We start from the raw sequence: 13932 nt of genomic DNA, 5'->3' as shown, positions 1-13932 counted from the left end.
CCTGGTTCTAAAAATGCAGGGGAAATATCGGCCAGGGATCCCCCGTATTTTTAAAACCAGCACCGGGCTCTGCGCCTGATGCTGGTGCCAAAAATACGGGGGACAAAAAGAGTAGGGGTCCCCCGTATTTTTAACACCAGCATCGGGCTCCACTAGCTGGACAGATAATGCCACAGCCGGGGGTCACTTTTATGCCGTGCCCTGCGGCCGTGGCATCAAATATCCAACTAGTCACCCCTGGCCGGGGTACCCTGGGGGAGTGGGGACCCCTTCAATCAAGGGGTCCCCCCCCCCCCCAGCCACCCAAGGGCCAGGGGTAAAGCCCGAGGCTGTCCCCCCCCATCCAATGGGCTGCGGATGGGGGGGCTGATAGCCTTTGTGATAAAATAAAAGATATTGTTTTTTCCATTAGTACTACAAGTCCCAGCAAGCCTCCCCCGCAAGCTGGTACTTGGAGAACCACAAGTACCAGCATGCGGGAGAAAAACGGGCCCGCTGGTACCTGTAGTACTACTGGGAAAAAAATACCCAAATAAAAACAGGACACACACACCTTGATAGTAAAACTTTATTTCATACGCCGACACACACATACTTACCTGTGTTGACACGCCGACTGCAACGATCTCCGACGATCCGAGGGTACCTGTCAAAAAATTATACTCACCTTCCAGCGTCCAGAGGTCCAGGTCCAGAGGTAAATCCACGTACTTTGTAAAAAAACAAACCGAACACGATCCACCGGACTAATGAAAGGGGTCCAATGTTTTCACATTAGACTCCTTTCCCCGAATGCCGGGACATCACGTGACTCCTGTCACTGATGTCCCTTCAGCCAATCAGGAAGCGCTACTGCCGTGGCGCTCACCTGATTGGCTGGACGCCGTCTGTACTCTGACAGCGCCTCGCAAAGCCGCTCCATTACTTTCAATGGTGGGAACTTTGCGGCTAGCGGTGGGGTCACCCGCCGGTCAGCCGCTGACCGGCGGGTGACCTCACCGCTAGCCGCTAAGTTCCCACCATTGAATATAATGGAGGGAGCTGTGCGATGCGCTGTCACAGCGATCAGCCAATCAGGTGAGCGCAACGAAGTTGCGCTTCCTGATTGGCTTAGAGACCTGTCAGTGACAGCTGTCACTGACAGGTCTCAATCGTGGAAAGGTGTCCCATGTGTCAGCATGGGACCCCTTTCAGTCCGTTCTGGAGCGGGTATTTGCGTTTTCTTTTTTTGCCAAGTACGTGGATTTATCTCTGGACCCTGAGGTGAGTATATTGAACTTTGCTTTTCAGGTATCCGTGGATTCTACATGGAGAAGAGGACCGATGTCGGCGTGTGAACATAGGTAAGTATGTGTGTGTCGGTAGTGTGAAATAAAGTTTTACTGTCGACGGTGTGTGTGTCCTGTTTTTATTTGGGTATTTTTTTCCCAGTAGTACTACAGGTACCAGCGGGCCCGCTTTTCTCCCGCATGCTGGTACTTGTGGTTCTCCAAGTACCAGCTTGCGGGGGAGGCTTGCTGGGACTTGTAGTACTAATGGAAAAAACAATATCTTTTTTTTATCACAAAAGGCTATCAGCCCCCCCATCCGCAGCCCATTGGATGGGGGGGGACAGCCTCGGGCTTCACCCCTGGCCCTTGGGTGGCTGGGGGGGGGGGACCCCTTGATTGAAGGGGTCCCCACTCCCCCAGGGTACCCCGGCCAGGGGTGACTAGTTGGATATTTGATGCCACGGCCGCAGGGCACGGCATAAAAGTGACCCCCGGCTGTGGCATTATCTGTCCAGCTAGTGGAGCCCGATGCTGGTGTTAAAAATACGGGGGACCCCTACTCTTTTTGTCCCCCGTATTTTTGGCACCAGCACCAGGCGCAGAGCCCGGTGCTGGTTTTAAAAATACGGGGGATCCCCTGTCAATTTTTTCCCCGCATTTTTAGAACCAGGACCAGCTCAATGAGCCCGAGGCTGGTTATGCTTTGGAGGGGGGACCCCACGCCATTTTTTTTTCTGATTTTACCGTTCCAGCAATAAAAAAAAAAAAATAATAATATTTTAAAAAATATATAAATAATATTTGTGCCTCCCCCCCCAAAAAAAAAAGTACCTAATCCCTTCTAATATAAATAGATCTGCTATTCCCCCAAAAAAAAACACCAAAAAAAACATGTTTAAAATTTTTTTATTTGTTTTCACCCTCCAAAGTGTGGCGGATTGAAAATGACGAATTTGCTGTCTAAAAGCACTGCTGTCGAATTTCCAAACTTGAATTGAATATGCTTTGGTCGAATTGCAGCACTTGTATCATTGCAGAAAAGTCGAATTTGCAAAAAGTCGAATTTCAAAAAGTCGAATTTTGAAAGTCCGTTTTTTGGTCGGAAAGCACTGCATTGCATAGGCGAATTTTTTTTTTTGGTCGAAAATGACCCGAAATTCGCCAATTTCGGGAATTCGACCACAATTGCATATACCCCTTGGAGTTAAATGCAGCTGAAAATTATTGTGACAGCTGGAATTTAGATGTTTATCTGTAGCTGAGAATAGCTTTCCTCTGATATGGAAGTTTTAGGGTTTCGTAATTGCCTTATAATAAAAAAAACACATGATAGTGGGAAGTTTCCAAAAAATGCCCGTCTATTATATTGTCAGGATATGAATGTGAATCTTGTGGGGATTTTCTGGCGCTAAAGTAGCGCAGCAATATGTTGATTCTGTGTTCTTCATCTCTCCATCAGCCAGAAAGGTATATGTTGTCACGGTAGTGAGATCTGTTGTTGTAGTGGTTTTTTGTTTTTTAATAAAAGAAAAATTTGTTTGCTAACTTCCTTGAGTCTTGTTGAGATAAAGTATCTGAGTTACTGAGGAGAGAGATTATCAGATGTATAGTCATTCCCATTTTATTTAAAGAAGTGAATTTGTGACTTAAGAAATGTTTCATACGCAAACACAAAAATCTGGGTTTAAATCTGTATACTTGCTGACAATATAACACTTCCTGGGACACTTTTCTGCAGAATAGGTGAGTCTTGGCGCGTTGTCCCTGATTATGCCAGCATGAGACGCAATGCTCTACAATACCTGTGATTATGATTATAGCACTTGGTTGTAATTTTGCTTTTGAAATACCTTTCTTATAAAGAGAGAGAATATATATTGCATTTTTTCACCCTTGCAGAAAATTTGAAATGGACTTTTGCTATAGAGTGATGTTCAGGGTAGTGAGCTTTGCTCTTATTGGACTCTGAACACTGATCAGCTCTTGTGTGTAGTAAGACATTGCTACATGGCACAGTGAACTGGCCTGGGTTGTTTTTGTTTATTATCCCAACATTGGTAGTATATGCTGTAGTTTTGAGAGAGATGTTTGACCACCTGACAAACATTTATGTATATGATTGGTGAATGGAAGAAAAACGGTCAAAGGAGATCTTATTGTATTAGTGAAGTCTTCATTTCCCCTGAAAATACCGGTTTTACGGGCCTAATTCTGAGTTGATTGCAGCAGCAAATTTGTTAGCAGTTGGGCAAAACCATGTGCACTGCAGGGGGGACAGATATAACATATGCAGAGAGAGTTAGATGTGGGTGGGGTGTATTCAAACTGAAATCTAAGTTGCAGTGTAAAAATAAAGCAGCCAGTATTTACCCTGCACAGAAACAAAATAACCCACCCAAATCTAACTCTCTCTACACATGTTATATCTTCCACACCTGCAGTACACATGGTTTTGCCCAATTGCTGACAAAGTTGCTGCTGCGATCAACTAAGAATTACCCCCTACATGCAGAGCAGTAAAGTGTGTATGTATGTTCACGCAGGTGTTTGACACCCACATGTCACGAAGTTGCTCACTAATTTGTTATTCTGTCTTTACCACTTGACCGAAATGCTCAATGTTCATGCACTGTTTGTTATTATCTTATATAATAAATATGAAGAATAGCATACTGTGGGGGATATCCAATTTATGTACCGCGGGTAATGATGTTGCCCGGGGCTACCCTATTAGCCCCGATAAGCTGGCATGAGCTGTGGCTTATAGGGGTTTTTTGTTACTGTACTGCACCGAGTGCTGGCTCCTGACAGCTCCAGGTGCATCGCTGATCTCCGGCTCTCTGGGCATAGGATTGCTCCCCCTTCATGCGACCACTGCCAGGGGCAGGGGAAGAGGGGGTGCTGCACCAGCTTTCGCGCCGAGGGTATCAGCGCTAAGTGCCGGCTGCAGGTCGCTGTGGCTTCTGTGGGATTTTGTTTCACCTGCCTGTTTCACTGAACCTGTGTGTTTTCGGGAGGAAAGCTGTTTTTTTACGGTCGTTCCTAATTGGATAGCCTCTAAAAAATCATTGGTGAAACATCGGGGAAAAAGTGCGAAAAATTTAATGATTTATTTCCTGTGATAGGAAACCGCCCTATTGGGTAAATGTATGAAGCAGTGATAAGAGTGGAGAAGTGAACAAGTGGAGAAGTTGCTCATGGCAACCAATCAGCTGCTCCGTACAATTGTATAGTATGCAAATTATAAATGTTACGTCAATGCTTATTGGTTGTCATGGTCAACTTCTCCACTGGCTCACTTCTCCACTCTTATCACTGCTTCATACATTTACCCATGTGTCTTTGTGAGTGTTCATGAGCTCGAATTTTTCATTCTGACCAGTGATATGTGCTAATCATACAGTAGTACATTTTGTTTAGTATTTAAGAGTTTGGAAGGCTTTGCCAGTGGTATGTATTTAAACACATGAATATTTTTTTTTTTTTCCTTCCCACAAAATGACTTAAGAAAATCCAATCCTGATTCCGCAGTGTAAATTTGTGTTTAGTTGTAGTAAGTCCATTTTATTTTATTTACCGTTTATTTACTGTTAACTCTATTGTACATAGTTTACCATAGTCTTTATACATTTATTAATTGTTCTTTAAAGCCGCAACTGTGCAAAAATATCAAATGAAATACTTTGTTTACAATAAGCTGCTTTTAAATCGTTTGACTTGTAACTTTAATTTGTTCTCAAATTGCTTTCTATGCTAATAGTGATTCCAACAAGTTTGAATAACACATTAAATTGAGTGGAATACAATGTGCTTTTTAAAATCATTGGAATTTTGAACAGGTATTCAGGGGCATATTCAATTAGCAGCAAGGTTTACCTCAATACTAATTACAGCACCGGTTCAATCCTTTTAGCAGGTGATTCACCTCTGTGTGAATCGCGGAAGGTGTACTTTTCCTCATGGCTTCAGGAGCTGTAAGGAAGAGTCTGTGAGACATCTGCACAATTGGGGATACACATGCAAGGAAAACCCATTGATTTCACAGTTTACGCAGATTCTGTTAGTTTCGGCACTGTAATGTCCATTTTTAAGTGTGGGGAACAGGCTGTTAAATTGAACAGCCTTTCCCCTTGCTGCGCAGTAATTACCTGACAATTGACTATATCCCTAAGTGTGTTATGATTAAGTCATCATATTAAGGTTGGAACAAAAGTTGCATACTGTACATAAACACAATAGATGAGTTTATGGGACAACTATGTAAAATCTCTTGTTCTTACAATGAAAAAAATGTGCTATTTAATTTAAGTCACCACATATTCTATAGTGTATTGTATTATTAAGTTTAAAAAAAAATATATTATAGATTGTTCAAATGTCAGACCAATCACAGACTAAAACGATTCCATGTATTTGTATACGGTAACTCAATATTTGGAAGACTAAATAAACATACCTTGGGGTAGCACATTGGTTAGCTTTGTTTCTTCACAGTATAAAGATGATGGGTTTAATTTCCACCAGTGACCTATCTGTGTGGGGTTTGTATGTTCTACATATGTTTGCATAGCTTTCCATCTGGTACTCCAGTTTCTTCCTGGTTGTTGAATTTGTTTCTGACAAAACATTTAACCTTAGTGTGTATGTTATACCTGTGGTAATGAATAGATTATGACTTCAATGGAGCAGTAACTGATTTGAATGCTAAATGGTCTCTATACAATGTAGCATAATACTGTATGTATATAAACAGTAGTGAATTTCCCATTAGGCACTTGAGGCACGTGCCTGGGGGTGGCACTTGGTTGCATGAGTTAGTACTGTCAGACCGAAATGTGCCAGTAACTGCAAAATATTTGCACTTTACTGTGGAGTGTAAATGGGTATGACTTGCCAATACTGCCCCTGTAAGCTGTCCTATTTAGTAAATTTGTATATATAATTAAAAATAAAAACTCAGTGTACATGTTTTTATTATTGTATTAAATTGGCTGTCATCACTTTGAAATTGCGCTGTAAAAAAATGAAATATCAAACTCCAATTTTTATTTTTGGTTACAGTTACCCCTTAGTAGAGTACTATGTATGCTGGGAATTTACATTTTTTATCAGGTCCTCCACCAGAGATTCTGTGTTACAGGTCAATTTAGGTGAAAAACTGAAAAATTAAGCAAATTCTAAGTGTTTTAATAAACAAAGTAGACAAGACAGATAAATCTAAATTTGTTTGTCAAATCTTTGAGTATGTAACTATATGGATTGACCCATATTTTGAAGCTCTCTACAGCTTGTTTATGAACTGTAAATGAGCAGAATCATTGTGCTTTCTGTGAAACAACAATATATGTATACCAAATAAATATTGAGGTGTTGGCCATTTCACAATCTCTGGGACTGCCCCCAGAAAATGTATCTGTATTTTAGTTTGTGGATATACATAGCAGATAGAGAATAAAACACTTTGGCACCACAACCTTTTATTAATTCACATTTTCCTCCTAAGTTACTCCTTAGCTTAAAGTTTGTATAGCAATAGGTGTATTACATTATCCTTATTGCATCTTAGATGTTTCTAGGGGTTGGGTATGAAATGCCAGCGGTCACATGACTGACTGCGGCATCCCGATAGTGAGAATCCCGATCCCGGATCGTGGTAAATATTTCTCTGACGTCCTAGTGGATGCTGGGGACTCCGTAAGGACCATGGGGAATAGGTGGCTCCGCAGGAGACTGGGCACATCTAAAGAAAGATTTAGGACTATCTGGTGTGCACTGGCTCCTCCCCCTATGACCCTCCTCCAAGCCTCAGTTAGATTTCTGTGCCCGGCCGAGCTGGATGCACACTAGGGGCTCTCCTGAGCTCCTAGAAAAAAAGTATAGTTTAGGGTTTTTATTTTACAGTTAGACCTGCTGGCAACAGGCTCACTGCAGCGAGGGACTAAGGGGAGAAGAAGCGAACCTACCTAAGTGGTGGTAGCTTGGGCTTCTTAGGCTACTGGACACCATTAGCTCCAGAGGGATCGCACACAGGACCTGACCTCGTCGTCCGTTCCCGGAGCCGCGCCGCCGTCCCCCTTACAGAGCCAGAAGCAAGAAGGTCCGGAAAATCGGCGGCTGAAGACTTCTGTCTTCTCCAAGGTAGCGCACAGCACTGCAGCTGTGCGCCATTGCTCCTCATGCACACCACACACTTCGGTCACTGATGGGTGCAGGGCGCTGGGGGGGGGGGCGCCCTGAGCAGCAATATTAACACCTTGGCTGGCAAAACTGACACCATATATAGCCCCAGAGGCTATATAGGTGTAAATTACCCCTGCCAGAATAACACAAAAAGCGGGAGAAAGCCCGCCGAAAAAGGGGCGGAGCCATCTCCCTCAGCACACTGGCGCCATTTTCCCTCACAGCTCCGATGGAAGGATCGCTCCCTGGCTCTCCCCTGCAGTCCTGCACTACAGAAAGGGAAAAAAGAGAGGGGGGGGGGCACTAAATTTAGGCGCAGTATATATATATAATACCAGCAGCTTATAGGGGTAAACACTCTGTATAGTGATATCCCTCTGTTATATAGCGCTCTGGTGTGTGCTGGCATACTCTCCCTCTGTCTCCCCAAAGGGCTTTGTGGGGTCCTGTCCTCTGTCAGAGCATTCCGGTGTGTGTGCTGTGTGTCGGTACGCTGTGTCGACATGTATGATGAGGAAAATGATGTGGAGGCAGAGCAAATGCCTGTAATTGTGTTTGTCACCCCCGAGGGGTCGACACTGTGTGGATGGACTTATGGAAGGAATTACGTGACAGTGTCAGCTCCTTACATAAAGGTTTTGACGACATAGGACAGCCGGCTACTCAGCTTGTGACTGTTCCAGCGTCTCAAATGTCATCAGGGGCTTTAAAACGCCCGCTACCTCAGATGGCAGACACAGATGTCGACACGGATACCGACTCCAGTGTCGACGACGATGAGACTAGTGTACCCTCCAATAGGTCCACCCGTTACATGATTGAGGCAATGAAAAATGTATTACACATTTCTGATAGTACCCCAGGTACCACAAAAAAGGGTATTATGTTCGGTGAGAAAAAAGTACCAGTAGTTTTTCCTGCATCTGAGGAATTAAATGAGGTGTGTGAGGAAGCCTGGACTTCCCCCGATAAGAAATTGATAATTTCTAAACGGTTATTGGCAGCGTACCCTTTCCCGCCAGAGGATAGGTCACGTTGGGAAACATCCCCTAGGGTAGATAAAGCGCTTACACGTTTATCAAAACAGGTGGCACTACCGTCTCAGGATACGGCCGCCTAAAGGATCCTGCTGATAGAAAGCAGGAGGCTACCCTAAAAGCTATATATACACACACGGGCATTTATTGCGACCAGCGATTGCATCAGCATGGATGTGCAGTGCTGCTGCTGTGTGGTCAGATTCCCTGTCGGATAATATTGATACCCTGGATAGGGACAATATTTTGCTGACAGTAGAGCATATAAAAGACGCTGTCTTATACATGCGCGATGCACAGAGGGGATATTTGCCGGCTGGCATCAAAAATAAGTGCAATGTCCATTGCGCCAGAGGGGGTATGGACTCGGCAGTGGTCAGGTGATGCCGATTCAAAAAGGCACATGGAAGTTTTGCCTTATAGGGGGGTGGAACTGTTTGGGGGATGGTCTTTCAGACCTCGTTTCCACAGCTACGGCTGGGAAATCGACATTTTTGCCACAGGCTACCCCACAGCAAAAGAAAGCACCGTGTTATCAAGTACAGTCCTTTCGGCCCCATAAACACAAGAGGGCTCGAGGCGCATCCTTTCTGCCGAGAGGCAAAGGTAGAGGGAAAAAGCTGCAGCATACAGCCAGTTCCCAAGAGCAAAAGTCCTCCCCCGCGTCCGGTAAGTCCACAGCATGACGCTGGGGCTTCACAGGCGGACCCGGGTACGGTGGGGGGCCCGTCTCAGAAATTTCAGCACACAGTGGGCTCTCTCACAGGTGGATCCCTGGATCCTTCAAGTAGTATCTCAGGGGAACAGGCTGGAATTCGAGACGTCGTCCCCCCCCCCCCCCCCACCCCCACCGCCGTTTTCTAAAATCTGCCTTACCAGCAACTCCCTCTGCCAGGGAGGCAGTGTTGGTGGCTATCCAAAAACTGTATTCACAGCAAGTGATTGTCAAGGTACCCCTCCTTCAGCAAGACGGACGGTTCGGTGAGACCCATCTTAAATTTTAAAATCCTTGAACACGTATATCAGAAAGTTCAAGTTCAAGATGGAATCGCTCAGGGCGGTTATTGCGAGCCTGGACGAGTGGGATTACATGGTCTCTCTGGACATCAAGGATGCCTACCTGCATGTCCCCATTTACCCTCCTCACCAGGAGTACCTCAGATTTGTGGTACAGGACTGTCACTATCAGTTCCAGACGCTGCCGTTTGGGTTATCCACGGCACCGAGGGTCTTTACCAAGGTAATGGCCGAAATTATGATACTCCTTCGCAAGAAGGGAGTTTTAATTATCCCGTACTTGGACGATCTCCTGATAAAGGCGAGGTCCAAGGAACAGTTGGTAGTGGGGGGTAGCACTTTCTCGGGAAGTGCTACAACAGCACGCCTGGATTCTCAATATTCCAAAGTCACAGCTGGTCCCGACGACACGTCTTCTGTTCCTGGGAATGATTCTGGACACAGACCAGAAAAAAGTGTTTCTTCCAGTGGAAAAAGCCGAGCGCAGTTGTCATCTCTAGTCAGAGGACCTCCTAAAACCGGGACAGGTGTCGATACATCAATGCACACGAGTCCTGGGAAAAATGGTAGCTTCGTACGAAGCAATTCCATTCGGAAGGTTCCACGCAAGGACTTTCCAGTGGGACCTGTTGGACAAATGGTCCGGGTCCCATCTCCAGATGCAACAGCGGATAACCATGTCGGCAAGGACCAGGGTGTCGCTGCTGTGGTGGCTGCAGAGGGCTCATCTACTAGAGGGCCGCAGATTCGGAATACAGGACTGGGTCCTGGTGACCACGGATGCCAGCATTCGGGGCTGGGGTGCAGTCACACAGGGAAGAAATTTCCAAGGACTGTGGTGAAATCAGGAGATTTCGCTTCACATAAATATTCTGGAGCTAAGGGCCATTTACAATGCCCTAAGCCAAGCAAGGCCCCTGCTTCAGAACTAACCGGTACTGATCCAATCAGACAACATCACGGCGGTCGCCCATGTAAACAGACAGGGCGGCACAAGAAGCAGGAGGGCAATGGCAGAAGCCACAAGGATTCTCCGATGGCGGAAAATCATGTGTTAGCACTGACAGCAGTGTTCATTCCGGGAGTGGACAACTGGGAAGCAGACTTCCTCAACAGGCACGACCTCCACCCGGGAGAATGGGGACTTCATCCAGAAGTCTTCCAAATGCTGGTAAACCGTTGGGAAAGACCACAGGTGGACATGATGGCGTCCCGCCTCAACAAAAAGCTAAAAAGATATTGCGCCAGGTCAAGGGACCCTCAGGCGATCGCTGTGGACGCACTAGTAACACCGTGGGTGTACCAGTCGGTTTATGTGTTTCCTCCTCCGCCTCTCATTCCCAAGGTACTGAGAATAATACGAAGGCGAGGAGTGAAAACTATACTCGTGGTTCCGGACTGGCAAGAAGAGCTTGGTACCCGGAACTTCAAGAGATGCTTTCAGAGGACCCATGCCTCTGCCGCTCAGACAAGACCTGCTGCAGCAGGGGCCCTGTCTGTTCCAAGACTTACCGTGGCTACGTTTGACGGCAATGGCGGTTGAACACCGGATCCTGAAGGAAAAGGGCATTCCGGAGGAAGTCATCCCTACCCTGATCAAAGCCAGGAAGGTTGTCACCGCAACACATTATCACAGCATTTGGCGGAAATATGTTGCTTGGTGTGAGGCCAGGAAGGCCCCAACGGAGGAATTTCAACTGGGTCGATTCCTGCATTTCCTGCAAGCAGGGGTGACGTTGGGCCTCAAATTGGGGTCCATTAAGGTCCAGATTTCGGCCCTGGTCGATTTTCTTCCAGAAAGAACTGGCTTCACTGCCTGAAGTTCAGACTTTTGTCAAAGGAGTTCTGCATATTCAGCCTCCTTTTGTGCCCCCAGTGGCACCTTGGGATCTCAATGTGGTTTTGGAGTTCCTGAAATCACATTGGTTGAACCACTTAAGACTGTGGATTTGAAATATCTCACGTGGACAGTGGTCATGCTGTTGGCCCTGGCTTCGGCAGGCGTGTGTCAGAATTGGCGGCTTTGTCATATAAAAGCCCTTATCTGATTTTCCATATGGATAGGGCAGAGTTGAGGACTCGTCCTCAGTTTCTCCCGAAGGTGGTATCAGCGTTTCACTTGAACCAGCCTATTGTGGTGCCTGCGGCTACTAGGAACTTGGAGGATTCCAAGTTACTGGACGTAGTCAGGGCCCTGAAAATTTATGTTTCCAGGACGGCTGGAGTCAGGAAAACTGACTCGCTGTTTATCCTGTATGCACCCAACAAACTGGGTGCTCCTGCTTCTAAGCAGACTATCGCGCGCTGGATTTGTAGCACTATTCAGCTGGCGCATTCTGCGGTGGGACTACCGCAGCCTAAATCTGTAAAAGCCCATTCCACAAGGAAGGTGGGCTCATCTTGGGCGGCTGCCCGAGGGGTCTCGGCTTTACAACTTTGCCGAGCTGCTACTTGGTCAGGGGCAAACACGTTTGCAAAATTCTACAAATTTGATACCCTGGCTGAGGATGGACCTGGAGTTCTCTCATTCTGTGTTGCAGAGTCATCCGCACTCTCCCGCCCGTTTGGGAGCTTTGGTATAATCCCCATGGTCCTTACGGAGTCCCCAGCATCCACTAGGACGTCAGAGAAAATAAGATTTTACTCACCGGTAATTCTATTTCTCGTAGTCCGTAGTGGATGCTGGGCGCCCATCCCAAGTGCGGATTGTCTGCAATACTTGTAAATAGTTATTGTTACACAAATCGGGTTGTTATTGCGAGCCATCTGGTTCAGAGCTCCGTTGTTATCATACTGTTAACCGGGGTTCCTATCACGAGTTATACGGTATGATTGGTGTGGCTGGTATGAGTCTTGCCCGGGATTCAAAATCCTTCCTTATTGTGTCAGCTCTTCCGGTCACAGTGTCCTAACTGAGGCTTGGAGGAGGGTCATAGGGGGAGGAGCCAGTGCACACCAGATAGTCCTAAATCTTTCTTTAGATGTGCCCAGTCTCCTGCGGAGCCGTCTATTCCCCATGGTCCTTACGGAGTCCCCAGCATCCACTACGGACTACAAGAAATAGAATTACCGGTGAGTAAATTCTTATTTTTACCCATCTCCCCTACTCTAACCCTAAACTTCCATGGGTGTCTGCTACTGCTAACCTTCTGGGGGTGTCGGCTACAGCTAACTCCAACGCCCCCTAGTTCCTAACCCTAACCCCCACCCGCATACTCTCCTTCGGCATGTCAGCGCTGGTCTTCTGAGGGGTGTTGGGACTCCTGACTGCCGGGATGCAAACGCATCTCGTTTCTAGAATACTCTAAGGCTCTGACATAGAAGCATGGCCTGCTGCTCCTTCAAGTTGTAATGGGGAAAACGTGAGCTGCTGCATTTTGTGGTTTATCATCCAGAATGATAGTGTTCACATGTGCTAAGAAATAGCAACAAAGTATAAATGAACTTCTAGTAGGTCTGAAGGGGTATTAGGTCGACCACACTTAGGTGGACAGTCATTAGGTCGACCACTATTGGTCGACATGTATTATATCGACATGGTCACTAGGTCGACATGTACAAGGTTGACATGAGTTTACTTTTTTTGGTGTCGTTTTCTTCGTAAAGTGACGGGAACCCCAATTTGTTGCACGTGTCCCCTCGCATGGTTCTCTTTGCTCGCCATGCTTTGGGCAAGGTGCCCTCGCTGTGCTCGGTACAGGTTACTATCCCAATCATAGTCCAAGCGGATCGTAAAGTATGAAAAAGATTAAAAAAATGAAAAAAATGTGAAAAACTCATGTCGACCTTTTTCCATGTCGAGCTAATGACTGTATCCCATCTGAAGTGCTTGAAACTTCACAGGATACATGGGGGTATTTTCATACATACAGTACCTGCTAAAGACGCTGTCCTGTGCATTGGGTTTTCTCAGTAGTATACAAGTGAAATTAAGAGGAAAATGAGAGACATGAGACCGAACAATGCAGAAGAGCTGAAGGCCGCTATTGAAGCATCCTGGTCTTCCATCTCACCTCAGCAGTGCCAGAGGCTGATAGAATCCATGCTACGCCGCATTGAGGCAGTAATTCATGCAAAAGGCCCCTAAACCAAGTACTGAGTACATATGCATGACTAGGTGCTTCATCGCGCCCTATGGGCACTCTTCACTCCGTCGCAAGGGGCTACGCCCCCTTAACCCTTGCATGCCTTTTTGGGGTTCAATATTTGTATTATATGGAATATTACCTGCATTCCTTTGTTAGTGGTTAAATATTGCACAATGAATGGGCGTGCGATGGTGAAGGAGGCGCAGCCCCTTGCGACGGCGTGAACAGCACCTGCAGGGCACGATGTACAGATTGTAGCGGGTGCGGGGGGGACTGCGGATGGGGGAGGGTGTCTGTAGATGATGCGGGTGGAGGGGGGGGGGGGGCGATGCGGGGGGA

The 13932-nt window shown here is 46.3% G+C and overlaps 1 protein-coding gene across 3 annotated transcripts in view; it reads left to right on the top strand.

The window, feature by feature from the left end:
* The window catches only part of CPEB4 (cytoplasmic polyadenylation element binding protein 4), a 296939-nt gene that overhangs the window by 118828 nt on the left and 164179 nt on the right, over positions 1-13932 (top strand). The window lies entirely within an intron of this gene.

This window comes from Pseudophryne corroboree, chromosome 6 (assembly GCF_028390025.1).
Source record: "Pseudophryne corroboree isolate aPseCor3 chromosome 6, aPseCor3.hap2, whole genome shotgun sequence".
Classification (NCBI taxonomy): Eukaryota; Metazoa; Chordata; class Amphibia; order Anura; family Myobatrachidae; genus Pseudophryne; species Pseudophryne corroboree.
The sequence above is the reverse complement of the archived record's forward strand: the minus strand, read 5'-3'. Positions and strand labels throughout refer to the sequence as shown.